The sequence below is a fragment of the Mastigoproctus giganteus genome, chromosome 14 (assembly GCF_048544385.1).
Source record: "Mastigoproctus giganteus isolate SK-2022 chromosome 14, ASM4854438v1, whole genome shotgun sequence".
Lineage (NCBI taxonomy): Eukaryota > Metazoa > Arthropoda > Arachnida > Uropygi > Thelyphonidae > Mastigoproctus > Mastigoproctus giganteus.
Genome location: NC_143588.1, coordinates 54,330,389 through 54,346,252, shown reverse-complemented (window position 1 = coordinate 54,346,252; position 15,864 = coordinate 54,330,389). Strand labels below are relative to the sequence as shown.

Sequence of the window (15,864 nt, the reverse complement as noted above, 5' to 3'; positions counted from 1 at the left end):
AATTTAAGGATGAACTGGACAGGCATTTGGAGGGAATGGTGTTTTTTTTTTTTTTTTGGCTGTTGCTGCTCAAACACTTGCTTTCTTGCATCACATGCCACTACTACTACTACTAATGCTGGAAAAACTTCCGATCTGTCATTGTGGAAGTTGATAGCTGAAATAACTTCAAGAAAGAACTGGACAAACTTTTGGAACGAATGGATGGGTGAAATGGGAAGTTTTTTTTTTTTTCTCTTTTTTTGGCTGATGCTGTATAAGCTTGCTTTCTTGCATCATATGCCTCTACTAATGCCAATCTCATTTTTATAACTTGAACACACTTGCTGGAAAGCAGCGCTCCACATCTGGTGATTGGGTGTGTGTATTCTGTGGTCGATTTTCTGTTTGCTGGACGAAAAACTCGAGTTTTCCGGGAGGGGAAACCATGCTACCTTCGCCTGAGACCGACTAACTCAGCCATGTTGTGAAAAAATTCTATAAATTCTTCTCCCGTCACCGACTGGATTCGAACTCGGGTCTTTTCCAGCCGGTGTGGGAGAGATGGCGATTCTACCAACTGTGCTATCCACGAGGGCTAAATTTCTTTGTAAAGTAAAGGTTACCCAGAAAAATTAATAAAAAATTTAAATGTCATACGTATGTAGATGATATAAACTACTCATTTCCTTAACTTTTAAAATTCTTTGTTTTTTTTTTTTGTTCCCAAAAAAAATTTCTTTACTTTTTAAACAAAAAACAATTGTTTAATGAGCCTTCACGTCGTTGACATTTCATTTGAAAATATGCCAACACTTTTTTTTTTTTTTTTTTTTTTTTTCTTTTATATGATATGTCGAAATTATTTTTCGATTAACAAACGGATGAATACCTTAATTTTTTTTTTTTTTGCTTTGGACAACTTAAAACAAATGTCTTTTCAAAAATCCTCGTGGGTGACCCATAGTGATTACGATCGCTGTCCTTCCCAATATTGTGGAAAAGGTCTAGATTTGAATACTGTGAACGTGAGAGTTGGATAGCTACTGGCATCTCCGTAGCTAGATGGGCAGGAGCAGCAGTGCGTAGCACACGTTGCTTGATTAGACCGGGGTTTGAGCCCGTGACCACCAAATACGGAGGATGCGGAAAGGTCAGGAAATGACCACCGCATATCCCCGGAGCAATATGGCCTTAGTTGCTAATGCTCCTAAAAAACAAATAACAACAACAGCATAGCTACCCCTCCCTCTGGAAATATGGGGCTTTTATCTAGGAAACCGACAGTAGAATCCAGATAATTTACAAATAGAATGCACTGCACGGCTTCATTTCTATTAATAGTTGTCTAAAACGATATATTTTACATTTTTTTTTTTTTTTTGTTTTATTCACTTTTTATATAAAACTTTCTTTCCTTCCTCTCTCCTGGCTTTTAGGAGCCTGTCCAATATTAGTTTCCACCATATTCCTCTGTTTCCATTGTATTCATACATATTACAAGCATCACTCATTCTCTTTAAGTTAGAGATAGTTCTCTAAGATTCAGGCGAATAAGTGATACTAATGTATGTCAACTCGCAGGAATATGTAAACATTCTTACTCCTTGGTACTCAAATGATTTTTCCAGGATCACGCATTCTTTGGAATGGGATGGCCTCCTTCCCCTTTATGAGGCTGCAGTTTCTTAATCCTTAAAATGCTTATGATAATACCGACCATCCTATCTTAAAACTAGGCCGAGAGGTATCAATGGCAAATGCAGGAAAATTAAAATTCCGTAACCATTATTCCTAACAATTTCAGTTAGTAACTGTGGAACATATATTTAAGTGAAATTATATCTGACATGAAAATCCTTTTCCTGTTTATCACAAATTAACATTAATGAATAAATATCATTGGTTGTGCAATAGTCAACCTATTCTTGAATACCCCGACTAAAGATTCGTTTTGATATACTGTATATGATGACACAAAGAAAGCAGAAGGCACACTTTAGGTGCGCAAGGCTATGAGGCATCAAAAAAAAAAAAAAAAAAAAATTACATTACAGTTACCCAGAAAGTTAATTCATATACCCATGCGTATTCTGTCTGCAAATTGCGTGTTCTCTGGTCGATTTGCCTATTTTGCTGGACGAAAAGCCGTGCTATCCCCCTGAGATCAGCTAACTCATCCACGGAGTAAAAAATGGCCATAAAAGTTCCTCGCGTCATCATCATTCGAACCCGGGACTTTTTTACCCAGTGTGGAGAGACGGTGACGATACCACCGTGCTACACGCACAGACGTTGTGAGGCATCAGTGTATTGTCTGTAATTGTGTGCACCCTTCTGTCTGTTAGCTCATGATGAAAAACCTGACTTTCCTGGAGAAAACGTTTCACCCGCGTTGTGGGGAAAAAACCCATAAAAATCTCTCGCCGTTGATGGAATCCGAACGCGAGCTTTTTCCACCCGGTGTTGGGGGACGGTGATTATGGCTTTGTTATCGTATACTCGACACAACTTTTTTATAACTATGCAAACAGCGAGGAAAAAAAAAAAATCTTAGGGATCGATCACAGTTAGTCTGAGATATATTTTTAAAGAATTTATTAAGCAATTAACAACTATGTGATTAACACAGCTTTTGCGAAACGGAACTTAGCTCAGAGATAAGTTACATTTCTTAAAATCTATACTAATTATATAATTGTTACATTTCTCAGAACTTTAAATCAGTTCTAAACTTTAAATCGCTACAAATCAGTTGTAAGCAGTTAACATTATTTCGGATACGGCACGAATTGTACAATAAACCTAGTCAATTTGACCAGTGCGGCACCTGTCTACCATAGTTTATTAAATTAATTTAATATATTCTTGAAGGAATAAAATGTTTAGATTTAGTGATTATATAACATCAAAAGATACTCCCAAAGTTGAATGAATAAGATAAGAACTTTCATCAGAATTCAATTTTAAACTTTGATGCTGGAATGTAAATAGAACAGAATCTTTATATGCGAATTATATGGCATACTGCTGACTTATTCTCTTTGATTTATTCCACCATCTCCCTAATATTCAGATTAAGAAAGGAGGGAAAAAAATCTTGCCATGAAAACTAAAGGTTTTGGTCCGATTTCCTCTGAGTTAGCATTATCCGACCCCGTGATCAAAAGACACAATTATTAAAATTGCTAACTTTGCCTATTTGCATTCTTTTGCTACGCTAAGGTTAGTCACTAGTGAAGACTATATTCAGTGCTTTCGAGTGGCTTTGCAGGTGGGTTTATCTGTTTAAGGTCTACAACACACATACACACACACACACACACACACAGTTTACCTTTGAAAGAATCAATAATATGAGAACGTCATTCTGCAGGAGACTGAAAATAACTGGCTACTATTGCGTACGATTTTGTTGCTATGCTATACATTTGAATCTAGTTTTACGAAATGAAAACTTTTTTTCTGCGGACTTGATTTTTTTATTTTTTCTAGGTGACTGCCTTTGGTTGTATGATATTATAATCGATTGAGACATTGCTGTTTAAGATACTAATAACTATATCGAAACTTATGAACCGCAGTGTTGCGGTTTGTACAATAAGAATGTGCCAGCGAAGGCTTTATGCAGCAGCACTTTTGTAGTCATCTGTAGTTCCATGCGCGCAGCCTATATGTATTCAGAATGTATACCTATAAAGGCTGTGACATTCCTATTATTTAGATGAGTTTTAGGGTATAATTTCTTTTAGAGGACATGCTACTTTAATTTTCTAAAATACTGTTATAATGGCAGTATAATGAAAAGCATAGGTAACTTATTCGGTATACTTGCACTTGTCGCAAATAATTCAAAGATGTCATTAAAAAATGATGAGGTATATGCTAATTATTCATCATCACTTTATTTATACGGTACTGCAGGCATAATTTGAGGTTTCATACTTACTTTTAAGAAGGTATCCTGTAGATCAGAAGTCAGTTTTTCCTTCAGCTATTTGTGCTGTGCTTCACATTGAGCATTATGCAGAGTAACAATATCCACCTCATTTATTGTTTCATGTGAAAGGAAGATCTTCGAAATACGGATGTCCTGAGTAATTCACCAAATACAAGATTCATGTTTCGTACATAATTTGATCAGACAGAAAGCAAGACAGCATAATGATGGAAGATACGTATGGCTCTGTTCGTCCGTCAATCGAGAGAAGGAAGCAGATCGATTCCAGGTTAAACGTAATACACCTGGCGCCATCAAGTGAGCATTTAAGTTTCTTCATTTTTATACTATAGCATACTATTCCCCTTTTTTTAATTACTAAGAAACGTGACTTGATATTTTACAATAAAATACATGATATGCTTTCGAGCAGATTGCTCGAATAGGACTGGAACGCCATGCGGAATTAAGCTAAAAGCGCTCTTGTTTCAATAAATATTCCGAAATGAATGCTCATTAATATAATATCTTGATTTTTTTTGTAATCAACTATGCGTATGACCAGGGGTGACCAACGAGTTGATCGCGATCCACCAGTCGATCGCGGATTTAATTTCGGTCGATCACGAAGAATTTTAAATATACAGCCATCCCTCGATGCACCTTGTGCAATGTAATTTTTGAGATGGTAGATCGCAGCACATTTTGAAGTAAAAAAGTAGGCCACTCCTGCACGGTATGACGAACCGAACCGGCGTTTCCGCCCATTCCGAGCCATGCGCGAAATGTTAAAATGTTCGTTGCCAATTACAAATTTGAACATTCATGATTGATCATGGCATTCGACAGTCTGAGAACTTGTTATAAAGTTTGCATGTGTTAGCCTGTTTATTATTTATTTGTTTATGTCACTGGCAACGTTTTGAATTCAGATATTGTATAGAATGCTTGGTAATGTATGAGATACCTTTTTTTTTTTTTTTTTTTCACCGCCCTATGATACTGAGATGCAAGTGAATCTCAGTTCCAACTTTTATACAAGGACATGCAGGGGAAATACTGTTCCCCTTCCCCCATCTTGCTGTAAGCGAATCGGAAGAGATGTGAAATAACTTAAGCGAATCGGTATCCAATTTTTACGCAGGTACAGTTGCTGAGCTCTAGGGGGTTCAATCGTTGATAATAAATCCGGGGTTCGGTGACCCCGTTGATCAAATTTATTTATTTACATGTTGTCTTATCCTGTAATCGACGCTAGTGGGTTTTTTCTCCCTGAAACTCGGGTTTTTCGTCCAGTAAACAAGCAAATCCGCCGTGATACGCTGATGCATAACTTTGTAAAATGACCAGAAATGGCTATAGTGCTGTGCACTACCGTGCCGAGAGGGTGAGGCGAACTCTTTTCTCAGGTTAAAGGCTGAAAGGGGCGCTAAAAGAAAGAATAAATAATTGCCAAAGTTTTCAATTTTATGTTTTTATTAAATAAATATTGTTTATTTATAATTTAAAATTATTCTCATTTGTGATATTTTTGACGAAACATTTGTTTCAAGTATTATAATAATATTGTTATTATTTTTGAAATTAATGACGCATAAATAAATCTGTTTTATATTTATAATAAATACTGCTTATGAGAATAAAAATTACTTTAAACAGTTTTTATTTTATTTTTTGTCATCCTTTAATTTTTATTAAAACGTGTACCAGAAATGTATTTTAAATAAGTCAATTTTTTTAAATTAAATTTTTAAAAAAATATTTTAGGGGAGGGTGCAATTTTTCATTCTTGCCTTGGGTACTGAAATGGCTCGGCACGACTCTGCTGTGTTGTTTCTGGTCACTTAGCCTACTAGGAAGTAGAAATCACCAGGAAGGCTGCCCTTGCAAGTGGCACAGTTAGTGTAATCGCAGTCCTCCCCACACCGGGTGGAAAAGACCTGAGTTGGAATCCCGCCAATGACACGAGGAATTTTTATGTGCCTTTTTCATAACGTGGCTGAGTTGATATCAGGCGATAGTAGCATGGTTTTTTTTCTCCCGGATACTCTGATTTTTCGTCCAGTCAACAGGCAAATCGACTACAGAACACACGCAATTTATAGATATAAAATACATCGCAATATGGCTTAAGTCGCTGATGCGCCTAAAATACAACACACTCCTGCCACCCCACACTTCTTACAACTTGGATCAGTATTGGAACCACTGTTGTTTTTGATTTTCTTAAATGACACCAATGAAGGGATAGAGAGCGTGATTTCTAAATTTGCAGATGATGTAAAGATCGGTAGAGAGTAGTTAATGATCACCGCCAAGCTGAGCTTCTTCAGAATGACCTAGATAGACTTACTTCAGGAACAGTCAGAGAAGTGGCAGCTATGCTTTAATTCAGCAAAATGCAAGGCCTTACACCTGGGGAACAGCAACCCCAAAATAACTAATACATTTTGTGGAATTGAACTAAAGTCAGTAGTGGAAGAAAGGAACTTGGGAGTTACGATACGGTCAGACATGAACAGAGGCGGACTGGTTCAAAAATTCTTATCGGGGAAAACAAATAATGTATCGTAAGTCAGAGTATAATATTGAAAATCGCACCGGGCTTCATCAGTCTCTGGCCCCCGTCCCACCGGGGGTTTCCCCGTTAAGCCTTATGGCCAGTCCGCCCCTGGACATGAAGTTCTCCGAGCATTGTAGACAGGTTTCAAGGAAGGCACATGGTATCCTATCGGTATAATTTACCGAATATTTGCTGGTAGAGATAAGAACGTCATAATCCCATGATACACTGGTCTGCAAAACTTAAGGACCAACACTATTTCTAAAGGTTACAGCCACAAAATGTTTACTTAAGGTACTCTTTACTGGTGAGAGTAGATTCAGTCAGCAGCGATTCTAGACGTCAGCTAATCAGGCGAGAGGTTGGCACATGGTATCACCCCGCAAACATCACTGAAAGGGATCGATATGGCGGTCAAGGTATTCTCGTCTGGGGAGGCATTATCTTGGATGAACGTACACAACTCCAGATACTGGAAGGCGGTACTGTAACCGGTGCACGCTACTGTACTGAGGTAATCCTTTCCCCCATGTGCGTCTGTTCTGAGGTGCTATTGACCCGAGTTCGTGTTTATGGATGATAACGCCGCACCCCATTGCACTGCAGCTGTTGATATGCTTTTGGCAAGTGAGGACATTGTTCGTATGGATTGGCCTACCCATTCCGGCGATATAAATCCCATCGAACACATACAGAACACGCTGGGGAACGCCCAGTGGCACGTCCACATCCACCAGAAAATCTTCACCAGGTGAAGATGATGCTGACAGAGGAATGGACGATGTTACCGCCAGAACTTATCAACAACGTTGTTCTAAGTATGGACAGGCGGTTTAAAGCCTACATCGACAATAGGGGTGGCCATATCTCCTACTGAGGACCACCTCTTCCCTTTGTTCCATCTTTGGCAGTGATGCATTTGTATCATGGCAGCCAGTGCTATGTTGCCATTTTTAAATAAAGTCCCTCTGTACCGTTTTGTTTCCGTTGTTGTTGTTTTCTTCATTTCTGTACCTCACGAGGTTCTTTTAGTATGCTTTTCCCATATCCAGGCCACTCTATGAGAAGCTACAGGTGAAAACCTGACTGGTCCTTAAATTTTGCACACCAATGTATAAGGCTATTGTTAGACCATATCTGGAATACTGTGTTCAAGTGTGGAGACCGCTCCTAAAAAAAAAAAAACGAGGAAAGACTTCGAATATAGGGTTTGCTCAGTTTGGAAACTAGGCATCGTAGAGGACACTTGATTTCAGTGTAAAAGCAGAAGTAAAATGAACGAGGACGAAATTTTCACGGTTGAATGATTCTAGAACTAGGGACCGTTAATTCAAGATACGGGGAGATGTTTAGACTGGATTGCAGGAAGTTTTATTTTAGCCAGCGAGTTATAAATTAGTGGAACATGGGTGGTTGAGGTTAACAGTTTGGGGAAATTCAAAGGTCAGCTGGACGGCTACCTACGGGAGGAGTGAAATGCATAGGTTGTCTATTTCCTTTTCTTTTATTAATTATTATTATTTTATTTTATTTTTTTGGATGATGAGGCATAAGCCTTAGGCTTCCTTGCACCATATAGCCATTACTAATCCTAACTTCTTACCAGGAAGGCTACTTCCAGTATCTGTTCCCTCCTTGAAAAGGCGGCCCAGAACTATACACATACTATCCTTAGTGGACTAAATCCCATATTAACGGTACCAGCAAAACAAATCCTTCTAGGGCGTTTCTGGGGATTTGGCGCCCGGGTGCCAATCACAATTTTGCGTCCCCCTAAAAAATATTTATGTTCTATCGTACTTTTATTCATATAATGATAATTAATAACAAAAGTAATTCAATTCTAATTATTGACAACGAAATTTACGTAATCGCAATTAATAAAGAATATAAATTAAAAATTAGGAAAGAAACAATGAAGTAAAAGTTACATACAAAAGTATGATGTTTATACATATAAATGTTATAATGAAGAAGAATACAATAATATCAGAAAATAACTAAATAATGTTTATTCTCCTTGATTTTCTTATTGAAAAATCGTTGACAATTTCAGAAATATTGAAACTGGAAACAATCTTTTTCACTACTAATGAGGCTCAAATTTGTTAACCTTTCTTGCACCATTTTTGATCTTAAATAGTTCTTTACCATTTTTTATTTGGAAAAAGCGCGCTCTCCCCACGTGACAGGAAAAGTGAGAAATATTCGTATTGCAATAGAAATATTAGGAAACATAGCAAGAAGATCGTTTGAAAAATTAAACTGTAACACATATTTTATGTGTTACATATATGTTATATGTAACACATATATTTTATTAAGGGTAAGATGTTACAATGGATAAAAGGATGGTTGAGTGGGAGACGACAGAGGGTGGTAATCAATGGGCGCTGCTCTTCGAAGATTAATGTTATTAGTGGAGTCCCACAGAGTTCGGTGTTGGGTCCACTGTTGTTTTGTATATTTATCAATGATATTGATGAAGGTATATCAAGCTTTGTGTCGAAGTTTGCAGATGATACAAAGGTTGGCAGAGTTGTTAATGGCAGTGTGCTACTGCAACAGGATCTAGAAAATTTGGGAAGATGGGCCGAGAAGTGGCAACTGAAGTTTAACACTGATAAATGCAAAGTATTGCATATGGGTAAAAGTAACCCCAGAGGAACGTACCGACTGTGTGGTACCATACTTAGGGTGGTAGAAAATGAAAAAGACCTGGGAGTAATTGTGCAGTCAGATATGAAGTTTTTTGAGCAATGCAGACAGGCTGCCAGGGCAGGTCATGGGGTTTTGTCAATGATATATAGGAATTTTTCTAGCAGGGAAAAGGAGGTGATTGTCCTTCTGTATAAGGCAATGGTCAGGCCACGCCTTGAGTACTGCGTACAGGTCTGGAGGCCTCATTTTAGGAAGGATGTAGATTTGCTTGAGCGTGTAGAGAAAAAGGCAACAAGATTGGCGAGGAGAATGAAGGGATTCTCTTACCAAGAGAGGCTTAAGTTCTGCAAATTGCAGTGGCTGGAGACTAGGCACCTGCGGAGTGATCTGATTGAGGTGTATGGGTTGAGCACGCTGAATTCTGATGGGATTCTTCCACTTTTTCAAATTATGAACCTAAGGGGGCATAAATTTAAATTGAGGAACGACAGATGTAGAATAGATGTGCGGAAATTTGCCTTTAGCCAGCCGGTGGTTAATTGCTGGAAAAAACTTCCATCTGTCATTGTGGAAGTTGATAGGTTAAATAAATTTAAGGAGAAACTGGACAGGCATTTGGAGGGAATGGTGTGATTTTTATTTTTTTATTTTATATTTATTTTGGCTGATGCTGCATAAGCTCATACGCTTGCTTTCTTGCATCACATGCCACTATTACTACTACTGCTACATCACATGTTTCCCTATTTGGAAATTGACTGTATAAAAATTGACAATTTTCAATTGACGTCAATTTCGAAGGATCGGACAAATTAGTTTGTAAGTCCATACAGTGTTTAATTTTGGTTTCTTTATTTAGAGATGGAAACGAGTAAAGGTCCGATAAAAAATTAAAACTAGTATTATGAACCTTCAGTTGTTCGAATCTCTCTTCTATTTGTAATATTGTTATATCTAGTATGACATAATAAAAATTTGTTTTGTATGTAACTTCAGGCGAATTTATAGTTTCATAATTACTTTCATTTATTTTGTTTTATTTAAAGTTTCTAAACGTTCTTTTCTTTTTTCGTGGTCGTTATAATTGAGAATTCTGTAAATCTAGTTTCTCAGTTTATTTAATTAGCAATAGCTGTTGCTTCATTTAATGTTTTGAAAACCATCATCTGTTCTAGATTCTTTAAAATACTCAATTCATGTAATATTTTTATGATTGTTGGTACTGACGTGTTTAAATTTTGTATCGAATTGCTAACAACATTGATTTTTGATAATATATAATACCATATTACAAGAGAACAAATAAATGTATAAGATTTGATTTTTGTTAATAATGATTTAGCTACATTTCTAGAATAATTATCACGGGAAATATCTGTATATTGTATCGAGCAGTGTTTGCAAACCCCTGAGGGTTCGCAATAAAAATTCTATAATGGCGTCTGCTTAATTTACATAGATATATTATTGTAAACTGCAAAATATAACTAATAATAAACGATAAAGTAAAATAAAATTAAATGAAAATTAAAAATTGCCAAAGTAAGAAACCACATCTCCCATAATTTGTTATAATTAGTTTACTATCTTACAGTTTATCATGTTAAATAATTATATTTTTTCCCTGAATTAAATTTATTTTTCATTCTCAAGTATCATTGTTATGTATAGGTACTTTTTTTTTTTTTTTTTTTTTAGAACCTATAGTTCTTAGTATCATGAATGGGTTGAAAAGTTGAAAGAAAATACTTGTTGACATTAATCTTCTGTAGATTGTAATTTTCAGGAAATACGTATGAAGGAAGGTGGTTCCAGAAAACAGAAGTTGATTGAATAAATGAGGAAGAAGAAAAGTTGGTTCTGTGAGTTTGAACATGGACAGCAAAATGATGTTGACTGTTGACTGGTTGTGGCACGTGTTCGGACTGTTTTGAAAGAGAGAACAAGAATTATAGAAGCCAATTCGAATAACAGTGCCATACAAGTATCTATAGAAAAGGCATGCAACAGAAACAGAAAGACTATGAGACAGAGTGGAGAGACTTTGTTAGAGATGAGACATAAATTAGCCTAACTGCCGTCTTTTGAATGGAATCTAGAAGACTGAGAGAGGTTTTGGGGGCACCGCCCCAGATGTGGGAACAATATTCCATGGTAGGGCGGATTTGCTGTTTGTACAGAGTCAACAATTGTTTGGAAGAAAAGTAACGCCGAGAGCGAAAGAGAAAACCCAGTTTATTAGATGCAGAGGAAGCAATATTGTAATGTGCTTTATGCCAAGAGAGATTAGAAGTCGGGGTAATCCCCAAGATCTTGCCTAGAAATCGGAGCGTCATCGAAAATAATCATAGGAGCAGAAGAATCCTTTTTGCGAGATATAAGACAGGACTGAGTTTTAGGATTGAAATTCAGTTATCTTTGCCCCACTGGAGAATTATCTGGAGATCAGCATTTAAGGATTTGGCAGTGGATATTCGAGATGTTGAAGTTGTTTGAGCATTCCACCTTCTAGTTTTTCTCAAACTGGAATGTGGAATGCAATGTGCTATCGTCAGAAAAACTATGGTAGGATTTCCGGTCAATGGAGGAAGGTCATTAATATACAAGGGGAAAAGAGCGGGAGAAAGAACTGAACCTTTGGCAACAGCAGCATTAGTGGACAAGTTAGAAGACAAAGAGTCGCCTACCATTACCTGCAGTGAGCGGTTAGAGAGAAAACTGGATACCAGTTACAAAGAACAGCTGGCAGTCATAGGATGGAAGCTTATTTAGAAGACCTTTATGTCAAACACGACCAAAATCCTTTGAAATGTCAAGAGAAATGGTTTGTTTCACCAAAGTTTTCCATTGAATTTATCTATAGATGGGTAAAATAAGCCAGAATATCACCAGTGGAACGACAGTGACGGAATCCGTACTGGCGATCGTTGATCAGATGAAATATTTCCAGATAGTTTTAAGAGTTGGCGGTTAATTGATTTCTCCTTTACTTTGGAAAGAGTAGAAGTACATTGTATTTTATTATTATTATTACTAGCCATATAGTGCAAGGAGGCCTGAGGCTTATGCTGCACCAGCTAAAGCGTCTCCGTAGCTATGTGGGAAGGAGCAGCAGTGCGTAGCACACGCTTCTTGATTAGACCAGGGTTCGAGCCCGTCACCACCAAATACGGAGAATGCGGAAAGGTCAAGGGAATGACCACCGCATATTCCCGGAGCAATATGGCCTTAGTTGCTAATGCTCCTAAAAATCAAATAACAAACAGCACCAGCTAAAAAAAAAAAAAATTCCGAGAGAGAGAGGGAGAGATATCACCAAGAAGAGAAGAATGATGATATTCAGCTCAGGACCCTGGGTGTGCCAAGCCCATACTCAACAGATGTGAGCCCCTGGGGTTGCTCACAATGGGACGATAATTGGATGGAAGGGATTTGTCATCCTTTTTAGGAACTGGCTGAATATGAGAAAATTTTCAAGCAGAAGAAAAAAACATCTTTTGGAATAAGAAAGTGAAAAAAGACGACACAAAACAGGAGTAAGCTCAGGAGCGCGGGTTTAGGGAACAAGTGGAGAAATACCATCAGGACCTGGAGTTTTCTTAGCATCAGATTCATCAAAATTCTTCTGACTTCCTTTTGACAGAAGCCCACAGGAGGCATTGAATGGAGTGTGCTGGGAATGGTTTGAGGTGATTTACCAAGGTCATCAATACATGAGTTGGAAGAAAAATAGGATGCTAGCAGGTCAGCTTTAACTTTGGCTGATGTGGCAATAGAACCATCTGGTTTTGTCAGAGGCGGGAACAGAGATGGGCAAAAATTGCGGCCAATAGCTTTGGCAAGAGTTCAGAATGCTCAGCTACCATTTGAACTAAAAGCAAGTTTTCTACTCTTAGCCTGTTCGAAATCTAGTTTGGATTTATAAATAACTGCTTTACAAAGTATAAATAATACTTAATAATAATTTTTATTATTATGCAATGTCGCTTATAAAAACGTAGTACTGGAAATATTTTATAATAAAAATTCAGAAATATCATATCATACGATTTCAGAGAATATAGGTTTACTGGTTCACATTAAAAATATTATGTTGAAAGGGATTCGCGATAAAAAAAAAAAGATTACATTGAAAGGAGTTCGCGAGTCAAAAAAAAGGTTGGAAACCGCTGGTATAAAGCATCATATATTTTATCAAGATTGCATTTAAGGACTTTTACGGCATCAATTCTATATTCCCATCGCGTTTGACAAATAGGTTTAAATGTCATGTTATAAGTTTCGATTTTAAGACACTCCAACGATATCCTGAAAAGAAAACGTAAACTTCATGGCCAATGCTAAAAAAATCCTGCATAATTTCCTATAACGGTACTGTGAACAATGTTTCTGGAAATTTTTTGACCAAGAAAATACAGCCAAAAAAAAAAAGCTGGAGTCCACTTGGACCTCGCACGAATTTTGAAGGGTTAATTTATATAGTAAATTTTAGAGTAGACAAGTATTGTGCACATACCAACAAAAGTTCAGTAACATGTCTTAATTTTCTTCGTAAATATGAAGTGTTTCAGGTGCCCCTTGAACATTGGCGACTGAATTCTGTGCACCCCTGGTACCCTCGGGACGGCTTGCCCCTGCGAATTAGAGACGTAAAGTTGCCTGATTTGTTGTGTTTACTATTATTATAATCACATAGGGCAAGGAAGCTACACGTTTTTGCTTCCTGGTCCAAAAAAAAAAAAAAAAAAAAACACTTGCCCAAGAAAATACAAATACAACTTCCCTCGTCATGTAGGTAACTCTCCAGTTGACCTTTTTCAACTGTCAGCCTTATTTTTTTTTTTCTTACGAAAACCCCGAAATACGAGAGGTATTAGTATCCTGCATGGGTTGGAGGTTAAGAAGATGAAAGAATATATTTTTTGACTTGAACTTCTGTAGATTGCAATTTTCAGGAAATACGTATGAAGGAAGTTGAATGAATAAATGGGGAATAAGAAAAATTGGTTCTGTTAGTTTAAAGTCGGACAGTAAAGTGATGTTGACTGCCTGCGGCACGTGTTCGGACTGCTTTGGAAGAGAGAGAGCGGTATTTATAGAAGCCAATTCAGAAGAACAGTGCCCATGGAAGTATCTATAGAAAAGACATACAGAGAAACAAAGTTTATGAGATAAAGTTTATGAGAGTGTGGAAAGATAGTTAGAAAAGAGTCATTAATTAACCTAACTGCCCTCTTTTGAATGGAAGCTAGAAGCCTGAGAGAGGTTTTGAGGGCCCTGCTCCAGATGTGGGAACGATATTCCATGATATTGGGCGGATTTCCGATTTGTAAAGAGTGAACAGCTATTTCAAGAAAAGTAACACCGAGAGCCAAAGAGAAAAACCGGTTTTTTTTATGCAGAGGAAGCAATATTTGTAATGTGCTTATGCCAAGATTGGATTGTCATTGAAGTTAAGCAAAGGAACAGAAGATTCCTTTTTGCGAGATATAAGACAGCACTGAGTTTTTGAAGAATTGAAATCAACTAAATTACCTTTGCACCACTGGAAGATTACCTGGAGCTCATAATTTAAGCAATTGGTAGTGGATATCTGAGAAGTTGTAGCTGTTTGAGCAGCGCAAGGTTTCTGAAATTGGATGGCGTAATGCAATATGCTATCATCAGCAACACTATGGATTGGGTTTCCGGTCAGTGGAAGAAAGTCATTAATATAAGACACGAAAAGAGTGGGAGAAAGAACTAAACATTTCAGAACACCACAATTAGTCAAGTTAGAAGACAGAGAGCAATATCATAGTACAGTAATAGTAATAGAGGCATGTGATGCAAAAAAGCAAGCGTATGAGCTTATGTACCATCAGCCAAAAAAAAAAAAAAAAAAATTCACACAATCATTCCCTCCCAAAGTTTGTCCAGTTCCTCCTTGAATTTATTTAAGCTTTTAACTTCCACAATGACAGATGGAAGTTTGTTCCAGCAATTAACCACCCACTGGCTAAAGAAAAATTTCCACACCTATTCTATCATCACTGGCAGTTAGCGGTCAGAGAGAAAACTGGATAACCAATTAAAAAACAGTTGGTAAACCATAAGATGGAAGCTTATTTAGAAGACCTTTATGCAAACACGATCAAAAGTCTTTGAAATGTCAAGAGAAACTTTGAATTTCACCAAACTTTTCCATAGATGGTTAACACAAGCCAGAATATCAACAGTTGATCGACGCTGACGCAATCCATACTGGCGATCGTTGATCAGATGGAAGGTTTCTAGATAGTTTAAGAGTTGGGAGTTGATTTATTTCTTCATTACTTTAGAAAGAGTAGAAGTAATTGCAATGGAACGATAATTGGACGGCAGGGTTTTGTCACCCTTTTTAGGAACTGGCTGGAAATCAGCAAATTTACAAGCAGAAGAAAAAAAAAACACCTGTGCCATGAGAAAGTGAAAAAAGCAGATTTATTGGAAAACCGAGGTTTAGATAAAGGATGAGATTTTAAAGTGGGGTGTGGAATAAAGGATTTCATCCCTACAAGAATAAGGTGTAAGGTATATTGTTGTCATGCGGCACCAGGGGTTTCCCCCATCTCCGCGTTGCTTTCTTTGTGGCTGTACCAGTTTCCTGGGAATGCCAGAGGTTTAAAAGTGCGTGGGTATTGTACCCGTGTAATGTCGTGTACCGTTGTTCATCTGGTCATTTAGCCGCTGGAGCCCAGCG

The 15,864-nt window shown here is 37.4% G+C and overlaps 1 protein-coding gene across 1 annotated transcript in view; it reads right to left on the bottom strand.

Annotated features, from left to right (window-relative positions):
- jef (major facilitator superfamily domain-containing protein 6 jef) overlaps positions 1-4,169 on the bottom strand; it is a 188,217-nt gene extending 184,048 nt beyond the window's left edge. The window contains exon 1 of the mRNA XM_090388670.1: positions 3,929-4,169. The gene's annotated coding sequence lies outside the window, so the exon portion shown is untranslated. The remainder of the gene's footprint in view (positions 1-3,928) is intronic.
- Positions 4,170-15,864: the final 11,695 nt, after the last annotated feature.